Below are 5,288 nucleotides of genomic sequence, written 5' to 3'. Positions count from 1 at the left end.
CATCTCACAGTATCGCACTTTTAATGAGTATTTAATAAGTCCATATATACGTCATCTGACAAGTTACATGAAATAACCAGGGACGGTTTTAGGCTTACTGTCGCTACCTGGTGTCAGATATTTAATCAACTTGGAGGGTCAACAGTAATATACACTAATTTTAGATATATCCCCAAATTCATTTCTGACGACCTAACAGAGGCATTTAAAGATACTTTACTTCCGTGTTTACATCGGAAGAAACTCCTGAGAGCTCTGACTCCCCCTTCCGGTGTAGTGTCGTATGTGTCAATTATATCGTTGTGCCTTCTGTTTTAATGTTTCATTTTAATTGATGAGGGCTTGTTTTGGGCAGGAAACTACCCGTGAAGTTACCTAGCATTTTGACCAAAAGCTCTACAAAGGTAAAACCATATAAGCGCATTACATTAGGCTTAGACGGACTTTATTGAGTCACAAAGGAAATTGCTAGGTCGTCGTAGCTCAATTGCAGCAAAAAGAGAAAATGCAATGCAATATGAATGAAACATAATACATATAAAGAATATAAGATAAACAAAATGTACAATTACTGAGTAAAAATATGAGTAATAGTACATTTACATTCTACTGTAAACAAGGGAGGACAGTATCTTTTGCAGATACTTGTAGAGAAGTATTGGATGACATTTTTAGCTAAATGGTTATTTTAGCCTTATGCATTATTCTAGCTGTTTGAAAATTAACTATATCAGCGGGGGGGGGGGGTCCAGCACTGAATCTATTGAAGAACACATTCAGGTTGTTGGCTCTATCTGGACCTCCATCCTGCTGCTTGGCCTTAAAAGTTAAATAAAGTTAAGAATACTTTATATTCCTGTTCTGCACCGAGTTCCATTTTCTGTAGTAGCATAAGCTGACCACTCGGGGGCAGTGTTTCTCTGGGAAGAAACCTGGCAAGAAGCAACTAAAAACGCAGACTACGGTGCAAGGAGAGGACAGAAAAGATACAACATAATCCAAATCTCTTATACAAGGCATGTATGTGTTTTCTACAAGATTTATGTTACATGTACACCAAGAGGCACGACTTGTTTGGTTGCATTGCAAGGCAGACAACAATGAGCCAAGAAGATCATGCATCAGAAGATGATGGGATTGCTTGGTAAGTGGTTGGAGGCAGTGCCATGACATCATTAGCTTTTTTTTTCTTTCTTTCCATGATCTCACCTTTAATTTTCCTGCACACACACACACACACAAAAGTAATAGCTCACCCTTCCTGGACAGGCAGTACAATCTGTTCTTTGCATACACATCATCAGCATAACCACACATTATAATTGTGATTATGAATAATTAAACATACAAAAGGGAAACATACTGTTGAAATAATCAATAATCATAGACTGTATTCTTGATACACCACATACAAAATATAGCTAAAATGACAAGGATAGAGTGGTAGAGTTCCATGCAACACACTGTAAAAGGAAGTCATCACACATGTATTGTGCTGCAATAAATGTGCTTCTTTTTGTGTGGACAAATTATACGTCTCGTGCTACATGACAGAGGGTAGAATGGAGGGACCCTGCACTTGTCCTGATGTTTTCTGCTGTCTACAATTATAGCTGCCTATCTTGCATACAAAGTGACAATTACGAACTGTCAAATCAGACACTTTCAACATCTTGTTGGAAAATTACTGCTCCAAAATAAAAAGGCACTAGTACACTTAATAACTTTGGGGTTAAAGTGTTAGGCTTCCATGCTCAGTGTCCATGTATCTATTTGTATACCTGTTCACAATTCAACATGAACATGAACATTCAACATGACAATCAGCACATGTTAAAAATGGCACATTCCAACCCTGCATATTTACATTTATGCTCTGTTTGAACAATATTGATTCACAAATAATTATTGTATTTTATTTGCATTGTTGTGCTATAGTGCTGGTTATGGTGTCTACAGTATCTTTACTTCACAGCCATGACACCAGTCCAAAGAGACACCCTAAATATGATTTAAGTGGGTCAATGTATTACTCATTCATTGATTTTCCACCGCTTATTCTCATGAGGGTCACGGGGGTGCTGGAGCCTATCCCAGCTGTCTTCGGGGCGAGAGGTACACCCTGCACTGGTGGCCAGCCAATCACAGGGCACATATAGACAAACAACCATTCACACTCACATTCATACCTATGGACAATTTGGAGTCGGCAATTAACCTAGCATGTTTTTGGAATGTGGGAGGAAACCGGAGTACCCGGAGAAAACCCACGCATGCACGGGGAGAACATGCAAACTCCACACAGAGATGGCTGAGGGTGGAATTGAACCTTGCTGTGAGGTCTGCGCGCTAACCACTCGTCCGCCGTGCCGCCTATTTTATTATTAAAATTTTTTTCCATCCATCCCATCCATCCATTTTCTATGCCACTTATCCTCACTAGGGTTGGACTGGTGGCCAGCCAATCACAGGGCACATATAGACAAACAACCATTCACACTCACATTCATACCTATGGACAATTTGGAGTGGCCAATTAACCTAGCATGTTTTTGGAATATGGGAGTACCCGGAGAAATCCCACGCATGCGTGGAGAGAACATACAAATTCCACACAGAGATGGCCGAGGGCGGAATTGAACTCGGGTCTGCTGTCTGTGTGGCCTGTGCGCCGTCAATATACAAAAAAAGATCAACAATCTTTTGTTGTTGGATTTTAAAGTGGACTTCAAAAAAGCACACCTCATGGTATTCATGTATTTACCGTGACTACTGATTTAGTACACTTGCATCCTGTTGAGGTTGTGAGTGCACACTCTGGCTTTCCTGTCAAAACATCTGCACACTTATGAACATTAAACAGCATTGCACCTCTTTGAACATGACTGAAACGTTTGGAACCTAAAACGTTCCCTTGACTACAACTAAACAGCACACACCTCGTCTCATGGTCTACAGCAGGCCATGTCAACTGTTGTTGGGGTCGGACCTCTCCCTCCATTATTACTCTCATTTTGTAAATAACATAGCAAATAACCAAATGGCTAATAAATAGAGTCATAAATGCAGGCATGAAGTTATAAATTAAAACTGAAGCAATGTGTTTATGCTCGTCCAAGAGCCTTCTCCAACGCTGCCCCCGCCCTCGGGAACATTCCTCCCCTTTTCATAGGCACGTCTCAGAACACTAGAACCTTAATCAAACCCAGTTTTTTCCTACTGAACTACCCAATTCTTAATTCTGAATCTCTTTTCCTTTTGTCTATAGTTATTTTAGTACCTAGTTTCCCAAAGTGGTGGGCCGCACGGTGTATGAGTGATTGGCATGTCGGCCACATATGAGATCAGGAAGACCTGGGTTTGAGTCTTTGCTTGGGCATCTCTGTGTGGAGTTTGCATGTTCTCTCCGTGCATGTTTTTTTCCAGATAGTCCGGTTTCCTCCCACATTCCAAAAACATGCTAGGTTAATTGGTGACTCCAAATTGTCCATAGGTATGAATATGAGTGTGAATGGTTGTTTGTCTATATGTGCCCTGTGATTGGCTGGCCACCAGTCCAGGGTGTACCCCGCCTCTCGGCCAAAGACAGCTAATGAGGCTAAGCGGCATAGAAAAATGGATGGATGGAGTGCGGTACGAGCTTGCCCAATTGTCATCGGGCAGTGGTTACCAAAGTGGGGTACACATACACCGAGGGGTACGTCGATTGTCATAGGGGGGTACGTGAATAAAAATGAAAAAAACAATTCGCAGCAAACACTCAAAATTACGAGTGCGCCTGAACGCCTCACAGTGAGAGGAGCCGCAGCAAGAAGGGCATTTGAGTGATTTGTGATCATAATATAATAATATATATGATTATAATATAATAATAATAATATTCAGTTATAGTATTATTATTATTATTATTATATTATAATAATAATATAATAATAATAATAATCATCATCAGTTATAGTATTATTATTATTATTATAACAACACTAACATCCAGTTGTATTATTATTATCATTATTATTATCATTATTATTATTAGCATATTATAATCATATATATTATTATATTATAATCACAAATCACTCAAATCCCCTTCTTGCTGCGCTCCTCTCACTGTGAGGCGTTCAGGCGCACTCGTAATTTTGAGTGTTTGCCGCAAATTGTTTTTTCATTTTTATTCACGTACCCCCTATGACAATCGACGTACCCATCTATCTCCAATGCTGTCCTTTCATCCCTTCCTAAGAGATTCAATAAAGCACAACAAGCTAGCTCACAGTGCAACAAAAAAATAACACACCCACAGCAAGTTAAGGCATCACATAAATCAACTACTTAATACTAACTGGGTGATAAACAACAGCTCAGGCTAAACATAACACATAACTTAAAAATGTTATTTCCAAATACCCGCAAGGCATGCTGGGTAGTCCAGCTGCAGCAACAATATGAACGAGGAACAACAAAACATTGGATCTATTGGATATAAACATTGGACGCCACGGCAACCATGGTTGATGCTTGGTATGTGGGTATGTGGCGCAATGGATAGCGCATTGGACTTCTAGATAATAACCAGAAGAAAGTCATTCAAAGGTTGTGGGTTCGAGTCCCACCAGAGTCGTCTTTGGTGCCTATTTCACACAGAAATTGTGCAGTAAGTTGAAACTGTCGGAAATTAACAAAAAGTTTTTGAATTTGACAAGAGTTACTTTAAACGGCGCCATAGCAGCCATGGTTGGCACATGATACGTGGCTCTGTGGCGCAATGGATAGCGCATTGGACTTCTAGAAGATAACCAAAGGAAAGTCATTCAAAGGTTGTGGGTTCGAGTCCCACCAGAGTCGTCTTTGGTGCCTATTTCACACAGAAATTGTGCAGTAAGTCGAAATTGACAAAAAGCAGTTTTTGAGTTCAACAAGAGTTACTTTAAACGGCGCCATGGCAACCATGATTAGCTCTCAGTATGTGGCTCTGTGGCGCAATGGATAGCGCGTTGGACTTCTAGATAATAACCAGGAGAAAGTCATTCAAAGGTTGTGGGTTCGAGTCCCATCAGAGTCATCTTTGGTGCCTATTTCATTATTATTATTATCCTCCAAATGCACAGTAAATCACAGCGCACCACAGAGGTTATGTTTTTTGTCTGTGTTCAAAATAACTTGAACATTTCTGAATGCATTTGGATGGAATTTAATTGCCCGATTGTCATCGGACAGTGGTTACCAAAGTGGGGTACGCGTACCCAGAGGGATACGTCGATTGTCATAGGGGGTACGGGAATAAAAAT

At 40.2% G+C, this 5,288-nt stretch overlaps 2 non-coding genes across 2 annotated transcripts; both read left to right on the top strand.

Annotated features, from left to right (window-relative positions):
- Positions 1-4,751: 4,751 nt before the first annotated feature.
- Positions 4,752-4,845, top strand: trnar-ucu (transfer RNA arginine (anticodon UCU)). Its single transcript has 2 exons — positions 4,752-4,788; positions 4,810-4,845. It is a non-coding gene; the product is annotated as a tRNA-Arg (tRNA).
- A 123-nt stretch (positions 4,846-4,968) lies between these two features.
- Positions 4,969-5,062, top strand: trnar-ucu (transfer RNA arginine (anticodon UCU)). The gene is made up of 2 exons: positions 4,969-5,005; positions 5,027-5,062. It is a non-coding gene; the product is annotated as a tRNA-Arg (tRNA).
- The last annotated feature ends 226 nt before the right edge of the window (positions 5,063-5,288 follow it).

This window comes from Doryrhamphus excisus, chromosome 6 (assembly GCF_030265055.1).
Source record: "Doryrhamphus excisus isolate RoL2022-K1 chromosome 6, RoL_Dexc_1.0, whole genome shotgun sequence".
NCBI classification, from domain to species: domain Eukaryota; kingdom Metazoa; phylum Chordata; class Actinopteri; order Syngnathiformes; family Syngnathidae; genus Doryrhamphus; species Doryrhamphus excisus.
This window is presented reverse-complemented; position numbering and strand designations above follow the sequence as displayed.